Source organism: Salarias fasciatus, chromosome 7 (genome assembly GCF_902148845.1).
Source record: "Salarias fasciatus chromosome 7, fSalaFa1.1, whole genome shotgun sequence".
NCBI lineage: Eukaryota > Metazoa > Chordata > Actinopteri > Blenniiformes > Blenniidae > Salarias > Salarias fasciatus.
Window position 1 is genome coordinate 14941532 of NC_043751.1, and position 18741 is coordinate 14960272.

Below are 18741 nucleotides of genomic sequence, written 5' to 3' on the forward strand. Positions count from 1 at the left end.
GCACGTGGCTCCATCACTGCGACTGATCCTCAAAATATCTCATATATCATACCATTTGAAATACACTCTCTGCAGCAAGACAAGTTCAATTGATCGAGTGTCGCAAAAGCACAAACTTATATGTTTTCTTTGATCTAATCCAACTCTCTGTTAGTGGCAAAATGTAACTAAGTTTTTTTGTATTGAAATAAAGATGTATTTTTTCAATTCAAGGCACATTTTAATGTAGGGAATATTTTGTTATATGCTGTGCAACAATTAATGAACTGTATAGTTTCTCATTTTTCATACAAAAGTAGCATCAACTCACTAAGTATGATTTATTGCCGATAAAAATGACATAAAGCTGCTAATAACTGAATTTGCATCACAGAAATCATACATTTATTCCACTGTGTGCATATAACTCAATGTTTTTGTGGAAATTCCTTGAAATTGAGGATGTTGGTGCTGGTGTGGACTGGAACGTGACTTCAAGACTATTTAATGTTCGCTCATCTTGAGCAATTACATAACAGATTTTTGCTGATGCTCTGATGCATCAGTATAAACAGCACAGTGATGCCAGGGATAACATATCAGCAAAAGGCAACCATTATTTTTAATCCCAGAGCCAGTGGTGGTATTGATGCTTGCTGATTCTATCTTTGTGGTCTTATGCAGGTGTGAAGGCCGGCTGGAACCGAGTCCTTTTATAATGTTGATTTAATTAAAGGATCTCAGTGTTTCTTCCACCATTGAGAAAAAAAAAAAACAAAAAAAAAACAACCCACAGTATGCAACCTGCAGGGTCAGCCTCCCAGCTCAGGCCACCGCAGGTACCTCCAGGCCTCCCCACGCCACAGAGGCTGCTTAAGTGTCCCTATCGGACCACAGTGGAGAGGAACAGCAGATTAACCATGATCCTATCCGCTCGCCGCTAGCCCCTTCATACGCTCCGTTACACCAGCATTTAAAAGGAGGAGGGGACGCCATTCAGGCCCGTGATATGAATCCCAGACGTGGGGACAAGAACAGAGCTTTCACCCCCCGTCTCACAGAAAAGACCCCTTTCTGGCACCCTCTAATTCTGGTTGCTACGGGCTTCTGGGCTCAATGGTGGACTCCTGTTGTGAGGGGACAAAGCCTCTCAGTCGCCCGGTCATGGTTGCTAGGGGAGGCAGAATGTATGGGGAGGGACGGGCTGCCGTTGTCCCAGACGAAACGTCTCTCTTAAGGCGACCGGGATCTGGTGATTGACAGGTGGCTACACGCTCCACTGCGGATCACCCGGGAGGTCCGGGGGGCCAGAGCCCGTATCTCTGACCATGAATGTGTGTGAGTCTGAGTGAGCCTGTGTGTATGGATGTGTATTTATTAATACTGAGGGGAATGGGATCTGCTAACATACTCACAGCAACGTGGGGACTTTAATGGTGCTGGAGGCCAAAAAGCAAGTCCCTATGAGGGCAGTCGTGAGATTAGGATTGGAGTAAGAGTTTGGTAAGTAGATGACTGTAGAGTTAGTCTGCAGGAAATGACTGTCAGTCAAGGTAAAGTCCTGAAAGGCACGTTTCTCCGCCGGTGGGGACTTCAGCCTGATTGCACACTGATCCATAGCTGACTCATGTGGGGATAAAAATTGAGGAACACGTCATGAAAATAAATAGTTTTGTTGGTTTAATGCTAAACTGTTGTAGTTATTTGCAGTCAGGCTAATATTAAGGTTTCAAAGTTCAGCTGGATCCCTATTAGTACCAAACGCACATGCTCTTCTCTGGGTCTACAACATCACTTCTCATTCTGCATTTTCACAAACATGCACCAACACATCACTGACCTCCACTGATGTTGGGGAGCTGTGCGAAGTGATCGACCTCCACTGGGGGACAAGGTGGAGTTCAGTGTCTGGTTGAAAGATATCAACTTACAGACGGGTGGAGAAGGAGAATCAAACCACCAGCATTTCAGAGGACAACCACCACACCTTTTAGTTAGATGAGGATTTGTCACTGAGTTTAGTCTGGAGGAAATGAAAATAAATCAGTATGTGAGAACTTACCTTTCCCGTGAAATTTAAAATAAAAAGATGAGCAAGATAAATCAACACACTTTTTGTTTAAGGTTTGCGTAACATATCAAGTTGAAGTCAGGGTTAAGTTTGAGGGTTAGTAAAGAAAACTTCTAGTTAATATGAATCAATCCCATGTCCCCTTAATGCAGGGGTGGGGAATCCTGGTCCTGGAGGGCCGCAGACCTGCATGTTTTCCATGTCTCCCTGCTTCAGCACAGCTGATTGCAATGAGGCTCGTTATCTGGCTTTCTGCTGGACTTGGCCATGAATCTTGATTCGATTCAGGTGTGTTGAAGCAGGGAGACATGGAAAACATGCAGGTCTGTGGCCCTCCAGGACCAGGATTCCCCACCCCTGCCTTAATGTAACAACATATATGTCCCTGGTGCTCGTGAATATTACTCAGCTTGTGCCACCTGAAGCCTTATAGCATAAAAAGCCAACATGAGGTTCTCACTTACGATGATTAAGTTGCATCGAGAGTATTAATAAATTTATAGTTTGTCTGTGGGTGTGTGTACCATTAAACCAGTCCCATCTAACTCTAGAGGGAGCTACCTGAGCACATAGACATCAATCTCCTTGCAAAATCCTTCTGTGGTAATGCATATGAGTAAATGATATGCCCTAAAAAGTATTTAAACCCCTTTTTAAAGATTCTTCTCTTGTCTAAAATCCTCTGCTTGACCTTTGAACTCATGTGTAATGTATAGTGTGTGTTTGAAGTATGGTAAAAGACAGTTTTTCTGATATCACGTCAAGATAACCTCAAACATAATTTGTCACAGCAAGAACCAAATTTAAGTCTTTAAGGACTGCAAAAAAAAAATAAGGCTGAAAAAAAGAATCCTTCAGAGTAATTGAGGTGGATCTTCCAAAAGATAATTGTAGTTGTTAGAGACTCAACCGATTTATTTTTAGAACTTTACAAATCTGTAAGTCGTAAGTGCTTTCAGTTATTTATAAGGTAGAGTTTTATATTAAATTTTATTTTAATGCAAAGTAAACTAAATAAAAACAAAACAGTGCTATGGGTTTAACTTTGGGGTTTCCCACGTTTTCCTTGGTTTATTTTAGATAACACATGAATAAATCCACAAACCAAACTGACAATTGTTTGTTTTTCCTGCATTTAGTTTGGATGGAGTTTACCAATAACCTTAGAGGATTGCTTTTTCACATTTTCATTGAACATCAGTATTGACAGGTGATAACCAATGCACTAAATAAAAAAGCCTTAGCCAAAAAATATTCAGATCTACTGGTGATACTTATACTAGTGTATAGATATGATTATTGTTTAAAAGTTATAGTGAACAATCAATCTTTCAAAATAGATGAATCATCCTGGTAATAACTGTCATGATGGTTTGGTGCACAGATTGTCCATCAGACATGATGATCGCAGCTTTTGTATTCGTGAGACAGACGAGCAGATAGCGTGTTAAAAAGGGGACTTTAAGTCTGTGGGTTTGTGCTTATTTGCATCTAAAGGATTAGTGATATTTAGCTCTCATGTCTCTCCTCCTCCAGGGTGTGAACCATCACCCGCCCAGCCTCCGGGCATCAGCGGCCCCCTTTTCTCCCCTCCAGGGCCACAGAGGTGAGTGGGAACAGACTCGGGGCTGGAAGGGGGTTCACACAGCACCGTGTCCCCTCGTGCAGACGTCTGGGACCGTCTGGGTTCTGCGATCCCAGACAGGGAACCCTCTCCACCAGTCAGATGCTGCCCACGCCCATCCCCGTCCTCCCCCCTTTCCCCTTGACCTTGACTCTCTGTCACCGCAGCCCTCCAGACAGTCTGGGGTCAAAGGCTAACGCTGAAACCACACATCAGACGCCGTCTGAATCCCTTGTGTCCACATAAATGCTGAATAGTCAATCAACCTAAAATCAGCCTGTTGGAATGTGGCTTTGAATTCCTGCAGAGACGAACCCAACGACCCTCAAACGGTAATTACTCGATATGAACCCGGCGATTGCATTGCCGTCACATGTTGTGTTCTGAAAAATGACATTTAAAATCAAAAAGGAAAACAAAATATTTGATCCAAATACATTTAGTCTATTCTTGTACCTTTTTACACCAAGTTCAAAGACACATTTTTATTTGACTTCGGCGGGATCAGCCATGCAACATTTTACCTTTCACCTCTGACTGCTGACTCACGCCGCCGTCAGCCAATCACAGCCCGGCTGCCTGCATGTCATGGCAGATTTGTGAGGGATGGGAATGGCTGAAGCCTCACGTGGCTTTTTGAAAGATGCCAACCCACATTGTGTGCAGCTCTGATGATCCTCTCGACGCCTCCCAGCGAGCATGCGTACTGACGACCTCAGCGTGGGCTCATCATTCTTCCTCTCCCATGTAACACCCCTTCACGCTCTCTCTGTCCCCCTCTTCCTGCCTCTGCTTTTCAGATAGTTCTCTTTTCCCAAATGCAAATCTGTACCTTAATCAAAACACTCTGATCTTCATCTTTCTTCATCTTTCAAGGAAACTGGCGTTTACTGATGTTTAAGCAGGACGAAGGCAGCAGAAGGCTTCTCTCACGGTCCTCGCGTTGGATGCTGCTTGTGACGTGCACGTATGCAAACACAAGCACTATCGCAAAAGATGCATTAGAAATCAGACACGCACAACCTGAATTGGCCATAACTTTCTCTCTATTATCACACAGCCAGGGACCAGACCAGACCAGACATCAACTCACTTTGTCTCTGCTAAATCTTTTCTGTTTTCACATGAAAACGTCAACAAGCACGTGATCTGCTTCTCCGTTTACTTGTTCTTCCAAGATGAATACATGTTATTAAAAAACAATCAGTTGGGCTTCCTTTTATATTGAATATTTGCCTAATTTCACTTAGTATTACCAAGTGACATTGTCGACCAATAACCCCCAAAACTGAAATGATTATTTTTGTTTTAAATGTGATGAGATGTTTTGAAAGAGGCCTTCTTCTTTTAATGTTTTGGGGATGAATAACTGTTACACCAGCTTTTGACCTCACTGTTTATGTCACATTTGAATAGATTTGTTAAAAACTGACAGTCCATTTACACTTTGCAAAGATGTGATTTCACTGTCATTTCCTTGAATTTAAAGACAAACCAAATATCTGAAAATGATTTTCCTTATTTGTTCTTAGAGATATTAAAATGAAAAGGCTAAGTTTTAGACAGAAGGATGTTCATGAGATCGTGTGGGATTATTTTAGAATTAAACTACAGTCACACACTGGATTATGTGACCGTGGAGAGCTATTTTGTCATAGTTCTCCTGAACAAAAAGGATTTTCTTCATCATTTCATACTAAATTTCTACTGTACATCTATCTTCCAAAATGAATAACAAATACTGTAACATTTATCTGCACCTTTTCATTTTGGCTTTGCGTTATTAGAAGCCGTTTCAAATCCCTCCTGACGAGTGTTTATGTGCCACTCAGTTTATAACAGAGATCTGATAGATTGCATGGAGCAGGCTGGTCCTCCGAGGACCCGCAGCACATTACACAGGCGGTCTATTAGCTGTATTACAGGCAGGGCAGCGCCGCACTGATGGTGTTACAAACCAATCAAGGGAGGCTCTTGAGCTGTAAACACTAATGTAAAGTCGTAACTTAAAAAGTGTGAATTAACCTTCCAGCCACTCACAATCAGCTAGCGTATCAATAAGAACCTTTTCTTTAATCAAGGAAAAATAAACTTCAGACATTGTCCACTCATATTCAAGTAAAATATTTCTCAGAAAGATTTAGTTGCTTTTGAATACAGATTGACCTAATATCAGGTATTTTAAACCTAATAACAGGTAACACATCAGTGAGCCGACTGCAGTCAGATTTGAGTTAAACTTGAACTCATTTTTTGGGTTTAAGGCCCTGAAAAATGTCCCAGTGGTCATTTTAGGAAGATGGCGAGGAGGAGGAGTTTATTAATCTCTTCAATATCCTGTTTATTCTCATTTTTCTGACCTGCTGTGGTTAACCTATGGTATACCTCTAATATAGAAATGTCTTTCTGAATTTATTAAGCAACAAACTCCAACAGAGGGAACATTTAGTTCATTTAATTTCAGCTTTTGAAAGACAATGGCCAAATTAAACATGAAATAAAGTAGATAAATAGAATTAATATGTACAATTAAAAGCAGCTCAATAATCATAATGTTATACATTTTTCGTTCATAAATTGTATTGTGTGCAGCATAAATCTTCCAACCTGAGAATAGATTTCTTCAAGAATTTCCCCCTGGGATTAATAAAGCATTTCTATTCTATTCTATTCTATTCTATTCTATTCTATTCTATTCTATTCTATTCTATTCTATTCTATTCTATTCTACATGCACTTATAGGGAAATGTTTCCATAATTTTGTGATATAATGAAATCTACAGTAAGGCGATTAAGCGTTACTTTTCTGTTATTTTTTACACATGACATTTTCAACAGACTCTAAAGGAAGCAGGATAAATTATCACAATAAATACATTTTTCATTGCAAGTATGAATGGTTTAGATTTAGCGTCAGCTCCTCAGAAGAGGAACCAATTGATTATAAAGACACCCAGACTCTTTGGAGGGAGAAAGGGCCCCCTGTTGTTTCCAACCAGCTCCTCTAACTTCCCAAAGTGCAGGGGCGCTCTGTGTGTGTGTGTGTGTGTGTGTGTGTGTGTGTGTGTGTGTGTGTGTGTGTGTGTGTGTGTGCGCTCAGTAAATGGCTGCACACTGACTCCTCTGAAGCAGCGCTGGGGTGGGTGGTGAGGAAGGACTTGTAGGATACATTAAATCAGCCTGATTAGAAGTTTAGACGAGGCCAAGGCTCAGGTCTCGCTGAAAAGCCGCCGGGCAGCTCTTGAGTGATACTATTCACATCCTGGGAGAAAGGTCAGTGTCAGAGGAGTTCACAGGCCCCATCTCCATTCTTATGCTAAAGGATCATATACACGTAGGCTCATTCACAGGCTGGAAAGGCATAAACAGCTCCGACCAGCTCCTACTTTTCCCTCCAAAATGTTTAGAGTTGGCAACTCGAGCGGCGAGATCCTGCCTCACTGCTTTCCTTTCCGTTTCTTCTCATCAGAAATAACTGAATGAGTTAAAAAATATTTCACAAACTAAACAATGTCAGTTATTTTTAGATTTGTTGCGTCCTTCCTAGTTTATAGAAAGAGGTTTCCTGCTGAGAAAGGAGAACTTTCAGTTATTTTCATTGTTTTTCCAGTCACTTTTTTCCTAGTTAACACATTTTATTGACTCTCATATATAGACTCCTTCAAGCTTTTTCTTTTTTGCCTCCGAGTCCAGCGGTCACTTGGGAATAGCCAGGAAATAGCCACTTAATTAGCACCTCTTGACCTTTGGTTGTGGCTGAGGCTGACTCTGACCTCTGCGGCTCTCCGGCCTGTTTATTGTCCTCTTGGGGACCGTCCAGGTCACGACTCCTGACCCCTGCTGACCTGGGACTTCACCAACAGGTCCCTGACCAGCTGCCCCTCCCCGCAAGACATTCATCAAAAAAAAAAAAAAAAGGAATCTCTGCCCTCAAGTAGCTGGCTGAAGCAATTACCTCGGTATAGGATACTGAAGGTGCTATAATTGCAGCCCGCTTAATGTTTGCAGAGAGAATCACAAGGCACATATTCACAGTGCATGTAGGGTAAAGGCAACAGAATATGAAGCATCTTTTAATGATGAAAATCACACCAGTGTAACAGTTTTTACAACATCATCTGAACATTTGGGCTTTCGTTCCATCCAAGGCTCTACAGAGGATGATTTCACTAATTGGTTTCCATTCATCCAGAGAGGGGAACTAATCACCAAAATCAGCCGCTGTGGTGTTTGGATGGATTGAAAACATGCTGACTCCTGCACGGGCCTCCCTGACTGAAATCTCCACTGCTGAGGGTGTGTTTTCACATTCAGGGAGATGTGGAAGAAACACAAAGTTTATGACTTGTTCATGCTCAAGTGACTGTATAATTACATTTTTTTTTTATTGCATCTTCACTTTAGTCGATTTTTTTGATCTTTTGATGGTTGGTAATATTGAAATTATTTAGGATGCCCCCATTTTTTTGTTGCTGTTGTTGTTTTCTTGTTGTCTGGTCAATCAGTAAATAGGAGAGCTAATTTATTCTTGTTCTCAGCATTTCTCATTGCTGCTTTAGTTGAGTTGCTTTATTACCCTCTATGCAGGAATGAAATAATGTAATAGCTCCTTGATGAATTCCTTCTGTCCTTTTTTGCAAATAAATACATTAGAAAAAAGAGCAAACTTTTAAAAAAATAACGCTAGCTATAATGTATTTTTTTAAAATGAAATAATTAATTCATTATCTGAATATTTTACTATTTTTAGAGAGCATTGTTTTAGGATCATTGTGTTTTTTGCTATTTATTAAACAGAAAATAATGCACTATGAGACTGAGTTATAGCTGTTAAGAAGTCGCTTTTATTGCGAAATAAATCATAATAATAATAGAATTTTCATCTGAAAATACATCCATCACACACACCTTTATTCAGCTTTTTTTGTATATGCGTAACTTTGATTTAAAAAAAAAAAACCAGATTATTCAGATGTCTGCATTTTCTTAGAATCGTATTTTTCCGGGTTTTTTTTTCTTTTTATACTTGTTTCTAACCAGTCAAGGGGACTAATCCCCGGCTGACCCTGCTCCTGTCCATCTGCTGCTGGACTCCGGACACTGAGGCACGAGACGGCCTGTAATCCAGTCCGGACCGGGCAGCGCGTGGCCTGCAGACACGCTCCGTTTCAGGAAGTCCGGAAAACCCGCCCTTATTCACGTCTGTTTGTCTGCATTTTAAAATTTCTTCGGGTTCTTTAATTAAAGTCGAAATCTCACCCCGACGCGTAAAAACACTCCAAACCGCATCCGTTCGACTTTGCTCTAAATTAAATACAATTTAAATGTATTTAATAACGACTTAGATCAGCTCACTCGACGCCCAGGTTTCTCTACGCTCCTTCTAATTTAATACAAAAAAAGCTATTGTTATCAATAAAAACAATCTAAAAAAAACTTTTTCAGGACTTGGTATTTTGGGGTTTATGGATAAAATACGATAAAAAGCACAAGCGTCGAGAAACAGCAGCTTAAAGCAGGTACATAATTCACATAACTTTTATTAAGAGAAATTTCACATTTTCCAGAAACACATTTACAGTCTAATACACAATAAATATATCACGGAAAATTTCAATTAATACGTTAATTACAAAAACCGCAATAATCAGTCATAAACACGACACAGCAGCCATAAACAAAATATACAGATAGATTGGAGCGATTTTTATTCACAGAAGTTATGGAAGTGAATTTGTCAAATCACAGGCTTCATTATTAGAGTATTTTTAAAAACCTGAATTGACACATTACAGCAGCAGATGAGTTTCACATTCCAGCATCAGTCTGCAGAGTGTTATAATGATGAATGATTTCTTGAGTTGAGGATCTGTCAGTTTGGCGATGACAGTTTGCAGACTTTGGTCCATGAAGTCCTACAGAGAGGTGGCAGAGATGTTCATAGTTTCTCTTTCATCCTGACAAAAAAATAAAAACAAAAACAAAACACATGATTAGCATGATAATTTATGAACTCCAACAAGCTGCAGTAATGTTTCACATTTTAAGCCAAAAAAAAGGTAAGAAGAAAGAAGATTGATATAGTCTCACAATAGTCCCACTTATATTATAGTATAAATTAGCTTTGTACCCAACTAGAAGAAGCCTTTATGGCTTTAGTTATGAAGCATAGTATTAGTAAAGCTTTTTTCATGCTGGCAAAGTGCTGAGCAGTCATTAAAAACGGCACACATTTGCAATAAAGGGGGAAAATACACAGGGCCACCGGGTAAAACAACACATAAAAGGGCTAAATAACTTCCCACATAAAAAGCATATAAAAACTGGTCTTTGGAGATATTTTAAGAACAATATATAAGTCAGTTATTCCACTGACCTATTGAGCTCTTTTTTTTTTCACAGTGAAGTTGATGAGTTTGTTTTGCTAACGAGAGAATTCTCTGTTTCGAATGATTTGTATTTTTGTGTATTTGAAATCGTTGGCAGTGTTTTAGAAAAAACAAACTTCCTTTTTTTTTATGAACTGTAAAAATAAGGCCCCCTTTGCTCTGCGTGTTGTTTTTCTCTTCCATTTCCAGGCTGTATGCATGGAGGGATCTTAAGGCTTTTATCCCCACAGGGAACCAGCCCCAACTCTTTCTCTGTCAATTTTCACCCACTCCCCAATTCAGATGAGCCCTTTCTCCCACCAAACCCACAATGAAGGATTTGTCCTCGTTCTCTTTGTCCACCTCTGATATCTTTTTTTTTTTTTTTTTGACTGCTCCCTCTCTGCAGACAGCATGCAGCGTATGCAAATACGCGCTCTTTTATTCGTGAGACCCCTCCCCTGAATGAATGCAACCCTAAATGAGGCCACACTTGCACACGTTTACAGAGGAGGCATGGAACACGCACACATTACAATCAATGGATTTGCATGCCCGCTCTGACACGCAGTCACTCAAACATCAAACGCTGACCATTTAAAATGAGCAGACGGAGAAATGTGCGGCTGAAACTGCTGCAACCGATCACGTCGTTTGAAGGTTAAGCCATGTAGTTTATCCACAGAGAACACACAATGCAAGAATTAATAATGCAGCCTTTATTTTTTTTTTACTTCTCAAAGGAAAATCCCAGTTTATTTTTAATTGATCTGATACAATGTTTGATTGCTATGTTCTGTGTAACAGTAAATCTTTAACAAACAAATCTCTAGAAAATGTCAAAACTTACTGCAGTTTTTTTTTTTTTTTTTTTGTCAAGAGGTTACCAACGCTTTATCACGGGAATTTTACAATGGATGTCACACACACAGACACACACAATGGCCGTCCAGACGTGTAGCATGAGGCTGAAAAATGAGACGGCAACGGTGAGACAGAATGCGGCGAGGAAGCGTCGCAGACGCTGTAACTAAAGGTTGGATGAATTATAACAGTGTCTGATGAACATAAAGCGTTCCCTCACAAGCAAACATTCCCAAGCTGGCCCGTGCCATCTGTGAGCGCGTGTGAATGGGTCGGAGCCTGCGTGTGTGAGTGTGTGTGTCGTGGGGGGTTGACGTCCGCTGGACAGCTCTGACAGTTCGGCCTTTTCACGCTGACATTTCTGAGACGACCGGCCTCTTTCCCATAGCAACCCTAACAGAGGTCAAAGGCTACGCGCCCCCCCACCTGCCCGCCTCCTCCCTCCTCTTGTACTCCGAGGTGGCCGCAGACGCTCTCAACTCCCCTGACCGGCCGCAGACAGAGCGGCTGCACCCGTGAACTTGAACTTGACTCGATCTGCGACAGGGTGATTGATTTTTGTGAATCCAGATTCGGACGAGCAGACCGAACTTCTCCTTTCACCCCTTACCTGGCATCTAGCATCAAACTTACATACAGTGCAAAAACAGAACGCACAAAATTAAAAAAAAAGAGGTCACAACCAAGGATTCTCCCCTAATTCTCTTCACCCCTCAAACCTCATCTTCTGATATGATTACAAAGGGCCGCTGTATTAAAGGCTCAGTCACCTAATTCTCCTCCACTTTCATTGGAGCGTACAGGACCCCCACTCAGGGATGCCACGGCCAACAGACATAATCTGAAAAGCCCGGGATGTGGAAACTTCTCTCCATCTTCCTCTAAGATACTTAACGTTAGGCTTTGTGCTAGATTAGTCTCGGCCAAAGTTGCATTACAAAGTCCCAATGAGCTCCGCTTGACCCACATTGGACCCGATCCAAGACCATGGGCGGCCCGGGAGCCCGGGCTTTATATACCGCGGCACAGCCGTTAAAACATTAATAGTGTCCACACATAGTGAGGAGGTAACCCAGGAGCTATATGGTATTAACATTTTATCGCTACTATGGCTACGCCGCTGCACCCACACAGAATGGGAAGTGAGCGCCGGCTACTGTCACTTCATCATGTCATACATTATAATTTCCCTGCGCTGAAAACCCTAGCATAGCAAAAGCAATACACGCTTAATAATGAATAACACAGAGGGCAGAAAAGAAAGAAAAAGGAAAGGTAATCATCTCTATTCTGTCACTTTCTTGAGGGGAAATACATTTTTTTTTTCTTCCTGCCAAATTTCAAGGTATGTAGGAACTCAAAGAAATTGAAGGGATGAAGAATGAATGTTTAAATGGCAGCATCAACAGCGCTGCAGGGGAAGAATCGGTGACGTTCACATCCTAAATCCTCTTGACATGGTGTCAAAGCCGCTGACCCCACTCTCCAGCCACCGCGGCTTCAGTCTGTCTTGATTGAGAACTCTTTGTTTCAGAGCCGATTAAAACCAGACTCTTAAGCAGTTTTAGTGTTTACAGTCACAGGATATACACTTTTTTTTTTCAAATTCGCTCTCTCTTATTCATTTGCAATCACTTCATGTTTATTTCCCCCTCCTTCTTGAGTTTAGAGAGAATTACAGCTCTCCGTAATCATTAGAAGGAGAAATATTCTGTGTGCATTTGTGCATGTCGCCCTTTTTTTCCCCCTTTTTTTTCTTTCTTTACATCCTCTAAACAGTGGAGAAAGCCACCGCTCACACAGCGCGAATGCATTTCCCTGACAAATTTGCTTCAGTCACCGCCTCTCTTTGACCACGCTGTCTGTGTCGACCGCTGCAGCTATCACGTACAGTTGCAAATCAACCACCAACCCACTCCCCCCCTTTTCTCCATATTTATTCCGTTCAAACACGCGCAGGTCCTGCATGCCCGGCGCCTCGCCGCTGCAAATTGCTTTACGAGCGTGGCACCGCTCAAGCTAGCGCGGGCTAACTTCATCAGCAGGCGCAGAGACAACACTAGGGGCTTAAACATGGCCGCCAATGTGCTTCACCTGCTCCCTCCTTTTTTTCACACGTTTGGCTCCACCATCATCAACGCCGTCTTTAATTTGACTGTTAGAGATTCACCTTTCCCTCTGCCGCGCCTGTCTTTTTTTTGCCTCCGTGCACCAGACAGACATGCAACAGAGACCTATTATGGAGGAAACTATAGTTTTTCCGAGATTAATTTCTTGACTTCGCCCTGCTTTCTCTGTTCTGTCAAAATCTGCCTGAAGCAATTCGCTGTATATCACAGATGAGTAGCACAAATGCAATTATAGCGACGGCTCAGAGTCTTTTATATGAATAAAGGGAGGGAATAATCCTTTGGCATGTGGGGCCGTACATGCCTTGCACATCGAGCGGAGACACACGTACAGTACGGTGGGGGGGTGGGGGGGGCTCATTAATAATCATTATCCGCAGGTTACATCATTCGGTTTCTCGGGGCACACCCATCGCCTTCGCTGAGTCACTCGTCGGTGATTTGCCGTGCCACAAATTGTCTTGTGAGACTTTTATGATGTCTGTCTTCTCACAGCCGGGGAGCAATATGAATGTGAGGATTGTGTTTTGGGTACAAACCACATCTAGATGACAAATTGAGGGGACGTAAAGGAGTGCATGGCAGATGAGGAGTGTTAAATCTTCAACGAAAATAAGACTCTTAATGTAAAAAAAAAAAAAAAAAAAGTGAAGCAGCGTCTGTGTGAAATATTGTGTTGCTGCTCTGATGGCAAATCCGTGATCTACAGCAGGGTGGAGGCCTTCTATATGCATATCATGTGTAAATGTATCCCTAATGCCTGGGAAATCCTTCTGATTTGGCTGAAAATGCAGCATCTCCATGTTTTTCAGACATGCAGACGAGACTGAATAGACTATTGAACAGTCAGGTGGCACTCTGAGGGCCAAGACTATACCCTACCCCCCCCACCCCCAAATCGCACACATATCAAACAGACATACACTTGCACACACATTAAAACTCAGTGGCTCACCCGACCCCGGTGATCCGCACGACAGTCTAATGTCTCAGGCATCTGCTCATGTCTAGTCTGGAGGGTCTTTCCCACCCTGCCCCCCAGCCCCGGCCTGCCGCACCACCAGTTCCCACAATAGTGGGAAAGCAGGCTTTTCGAGGGGAGCGGGTGGGGCGGGTGGGGCGGGGGGGGGCGGCGGCTATTGAGGGGGGAGCGAGTGAGAGAGAGCGGGGTTGAATGATAATGTGAAAACGCACAGCGCTGTTCATTAACACACAAGCACCGCAGCTGCACATGTTGGCCCTGGACACACACGCTCACGTGTCTCTCTCCCTCTCTCTCTCTCTCTCTCTCTCTCTCTTTTCTCTGCTTCAGGTTGCTGCAGAAGTCACAGGGCAGCTCCCGCCATGCTGGGAAGAGTCGCCCGGATCCCTGTGAGTGTGAGCGAGTGAAGGAGGAGGCCTGAAGCGCTGATGTTAGCATCCTGCCTTCGACACATTTTGGAAGAAGGCGTCTTTTCTTTTATTACTATCATGATTATTTACAACTGGGATTTAAACACAAATTCAGTTTATGTGCAAAATTACTCTGAATAGGGAAGTAATTTTACCAAACGGCTGGAACCAAAGGCATATAAGTGAGGGGGGGGGAAAAAAAGAATCTGTGTGCATCCTTTAAAACTATGTCAACCTTGATCCAAACACACACACACACACACACACGGACATGGATATGTGCACACGGGCAGTCATGGACTGTAGTTCAATATAATGAGAATACACTTTGTCAAATGTGTCCTGTTTGTACAGTAAAATCATTTCCACCGTCGTAATGGTTTATTTTCTATGAACAATCACCCAAACAGGAAATTATCCCCTCTATTACCCCCCACTCCACATTTTCTGCTCGATAATAAACTGCACTGAACGTCGGCGTCCAAACATCCCGGCAAAAGCGGTTGGGCACGAATCGGCGTTGGGGTTCTTTCAGGTGGGAGCGCGGCGTGCGCGCGCCACCCCTGCCTGGCGAGCATCAGGGAGTAAAGAAGCACCATGACAAGAGAGGATGGCAGCTTTCCTTCAACCGGTGCCAGCTCATTAATTTTGTTTGCTATCCCCTCCTCCCCCTTCCACCACCAACCACCACCACCACCACCCTTTCTCTCTCACCCCCCCCCCCCCCCCCCTTCGCATCACCCCTTAACTGCTAATTAGCAGGAGCAGAAGATAGAAGAAAAGGGAGAGGCCATGTGTGACTGAGGAGGAAATGGCAAACTCTTCTTTCCATCGGCCTTTCCTCCAGTTCCCTCCCCCCCATCACACACACACACACACACACACACACACACACACACACACACACACACACACACACAGTGACACACTCCCCCCCCCACCCTCCTGGTCAACACTCACCATCATTACCACTGGTACCCAACAGAAAGCCATGATGCAGCTCACCTCGTATGCCAGCCCAGCCATTTTAGGTGTCGCGGCAAACATCTCCCAAGATGGCTCCTGTGAGCGCGCCCGTACTCCAGGGAACCGGCGGGGTCTTTGTCCGCCTCCTGGCACAGGCAGAGCGTCTCCATTGGCAGTACAGATGGCATCAGAGGCTCGTGGGTGAAAAAGGGTGAGGGTGGGAGGAGGAGGAGGAGGAGGAAGGGGGAGGTGGGGGTTGGGGGAGGCGATTCCGGACCAACCGTTTTTTTTTTTCTTCCCCCCCCTCTCTCTCCTTGTTATCTGTTAATAGTGGCTCTTTTCAGGAATCCCACATCTCTCAACGATCATCAGGAGCCTAAACAAGAGCATCAGAGAGGAAACAGAGAAATAAAACACACACACACACACACATTATGAGGCGCCATTACGAAACACAAATGCCATTTTTCTTTACTGTACACGTGATCGGTGGTTTTTCAGAGCACGAGTGTGTATTTTGTTACAAAGGAAGCTCCAAACAAACCCTTCACATCACAAAGGTTAAATCAAGGATGCCTCCAACCAGCCCATACATAAAGCCTCGAGTGTTTTTATTCCCATTCAGTGAGGAGGCACGCCATGTTCACACGCTACCTATAACGGGAGAGCTCGAGGAAAAGCCTTGGACCGCGGCCTTTTCACATATCCAATATCTCACTGTGAAACGAAGCAATTAGCCCGGTTTGACAGGGAGCTCCACTGCAAAAAGGTAGTTAACCGAATGAATGAAAACTCATCTCACTTTGGTGCTCTTTAGGCTTTAGTGGCATTCTCCGGGCCGAGCGTATGCGCCGCGCAGCTGAAGTACCAAGTTGAAAAGTTCAGCTCCTGTCTACAGGACGGCCCTGGCCTTCTCATTGAGGAGAGGCACAATGTGTCCCACAGGCCCCGAGATTCACCACAGCCTTAAATACAGACGCTAAGTGTTTTTTTTTCCCTAACCCTATGTGTGTTGGGCGCTACACCACTCAACCGCATTATCAGCTTTCTCAAGAACATCGGCGTCTGAATAAAGCTTTAGCTTTCCCTTTGCTTCTAAACGAGGCATAATTGAAATTGCGTTTAACTTTTTTAATGAATGGAAAATGCTCTTCTGGAAGATAATTCAAGAGCCTACATGCAGACCGCCGGCGGAAGTCACCGGGGATCTTTGAGAAAAGTCATCAACGTAGAGGAAATAAATAAAATGTCACCAAAAGCAGCTTTGTGTACTTTACAGAAAAGACATGTGGAAACAACGACGCCATAATCCCAAAATCCATTTAGCTGCTTTAGTTTGAGGGACCCTGTGTTGTGAATACTGATGCCATGTTACCCTCTCGTGGGGCACTGGGGCTCTTGAACTGATCAGAGTGCCTCCCTGTAATGTAGCATGAAGGCGTGAAAACATCCCTAAACTATCCATCAGAGGACAAACGCAACTGTCCTCTTACATGTGAGAAGTTACCGCTTCCAGGTTTAGGAGATCTCACAGAGTATAAACGGCTTCCCCTCGAGCCTCTGGGTGACCTGTTTAGTATTCAGCACCATGTCGCAGGGGACCTGAATGGACAGCATCCCTAACCGCCATGGAACCGGGGCCAACTTTCAACTGTGGGCCCTCAGTCAATTCATAAAACTCCAGCTGAAAAATTCACTGAAGTAAGATCAACCAGTCTAGGCCTTAAGAGGTAAATTGGACACTTATATATCTTTTTAAACACGGAAGGCAATTTTATTTCCCTAAAAACAATCAGTCTTTATATAATTACCACCAGGATCATGCATCATGAACAACATTGGCAAATAGTGCAAATGAAATGGCTTGCAACTAGTTTCAGGTCTTATAAGATGGGTGGAAGAGCCTAGAACTGTTTCCCTTGACATCATTTCAAAACCCACTATAGTCATCTTTTTAATCGTAATATCATACAAAACTCCAAGACACAACTTCATTCTTACCTTCTGAGGGTCAAAATCCGCCACGGTGCGTTCGAAGCCTGAGAGATTTATAGGTTATGGGAGTCATTCCTACTTTCGGTTATCTAGCTTTATGACAGGTATTTAACACTCATACAGCTAGATAACCAAAGACAGAAACGGACCCCCTCTCACACTCTCATGCTGTGGCCCCACATGATCCTGGGAGGAGGAGAAGCAGTGTGAGGAGGCCTGCGGTATAGTCACACATTCAAAAAACAAAAAACACCCAGCTCATTTATGTCTTTGTCAATTAACCGCTGGTACTGTGGAGGATAATCGCTGTTCAGGACACAATGGATTAGCTGCTTGGTATGAGCCGATGCAGTTCTCCTGTGCAATAACCAAAAACGATGAAATCCTGCATGAAGTCCAGTTGTGACAGCAGTTGTTTGGTTTCAGGCCTACTTAAATCACACTGGCCTAAACAAACAAGGTAATTACACATCAAACTCCTTCATTTTGAGAGGGAAAAATAACATTTCTAATAAATCTGGGAAATGACAAAAAAAAGTCTTCATAGCACAATCTCCTCTGACAAATAACACCAGGCTCTTATTAAATACAAAAATTAACAATGCTTTCACTGAATGAATTTTCTAATTAATTTTGTTAAAATGTTTAAAATAAAAAAATGCACACATTGAGTTTTGCATTTTAATGTATTTTCCTGATAGAAAAAAAAATGTTTACCACTTTAATTAACGTAACATCAGCGTGGGGCAGGCCTCTAATCCTTAAAGCTAAATGCAACAATATGTGTCCTATTTCCTATTGGTTTCATTAAACCGTATTAAGCCTAAATACACATTTATTAAGCAATTTAAAGTATTTATTTTCACATTTAAGCTTCCCACAAACTGTTGGTGAATTTAAACGATAGAAACTTGGCGTTGCTTTGCCATAGCACACAATAAATGCAATCCCACTTGTGAATGCTGTGTTGTAAATGGTGAGATTAGAAAGCTAGTGTTTCATAACAGCCTCGTTTTGCCTCACTGGATGATGGTGTGTGACTAAAACTATAACGCATGACCATGAACCTGACACCATGTCAAAGGGATGCAGGGGGATAACTCATGCTCCAACATCATCAGCTAACTATTGCTTTTTTATATATATCTAATTCTTAAATTTGAATTAATCAAGGTCTTGACATGCTTTAATTTGCTCCTGGCTTTTTAGTCCTCCTGGGGACAACGGATCCTTACTTTTAATGAGAGTTGTGATTGGCCTACTTCTTCTGAAACTCGGATTATCCACATAAACTACAGCAAAACGAAAAAAAAAAGAATTTATTCCTGCTAATAGTGATGAAAGGCCGAGGA

General features: G+C 42.7%; 1 long non-coding RNA gene across 1 annotated transcript; it reads right to left on the bottom strand.

Annotated features, from left to right (window-relative positions):
- Positions 1 to 9567: 9567 nt before the first annotated feature.
- LOC115392044 (uncharacterized) lies at positions 9568 to 17547 on the bottom strand. The gene is made up of 3 exons (XR_003931809.1): positions 17396 to 17547; positions 15434 to 15770; positions 9568 to 9632 (listed from the first exon to the last, which is right to left on the bottom strand). It is a non-coding gene; the product is annotated as an uncharacterized LOC115392044 (long non-coding RNA).
- Positions 17548 to 18741: the final 1194 nt, after the last annotated feature.